This window comes from Vidua macroura, chromosome 6, assembly GCF_024509145.1.
Source record: "Vidua macroura isolate BioBank_ID:100142 chromosome 6, ASM2450914v1, whole genome shotgun sequence".
In the NCBI taxonomy this organism is placed as follows: Eukaryota; Metazoa; Chordata; class Aves; order Passeriformes; family Viduidae; genus Vidua; species Vidua macroura.
This window is the reverse complement of record NC_071576.1, coordinates 10,517,823-10,518,563: the sequence shown is the minus strand read 5'-3', so window position 1 is coordinate 10,518,563 and position 741 is coordinate 10,517,823.

The window sequence follows — 741 nt, the reverse complement described above, 5'->3', positions numbered from 1 at the left end:
GGCCTCATCTGGTCTCTGTTTTAATAATTACTTTGTCAGAAGATCTTGGAAAAGTATCCATGTCTTCTCAAAAGTATCTGAATCAAAATCATATTTTTATTTAAAGTTCTATTGTTACAGAAAACATTTTATTTTAAAATTGTTGATAGACTGATATTTCTTGGAAGAAAAAATAGAAGATATCAAACACTGGTTATCACTTGTGATAGGAAAAAAAAACTATTCAATTCTGTTATTTCTCTTTAGAAATGTAAACCTACAATATATGTCGTAGTTAATGACACTATTTCAAAATTAAGGAAAAATCACTCATGGATGCTGTGCATCATTATCAGATTTATAATTGTTTTCACCCTAAAATAGGGCATTTGTTGAACTTTGGAGTTCTAAACGGAATCCTGTACATTTTTTAAAGTTCTGCCCCATGCTTTCCAATCAAGCTATATATGTTGCACATTATGCTGTCAGCAGTATATAGTGTTTTCAGTATTGGGGAGGAGGATTAGTGCTGAAAAAAGCCTCTATGTTTGTTCTGTACTAGCAGCCATTGCTTCAAGACAAACCAGCAATGTCTTAATACAGTGATGGTGGCTTGCATGCATACATGTGCCTTAGATGTGCTGTGCTGCTTATAAACCATAGCTTTTTATTCAGATTAATTCTGATATCTGAAATGGTAGTTTAATTGGACTTCAGGCATAATGTTTAGCCTTGTCTTCAGAGCCCTTAGGTACCTTGCAA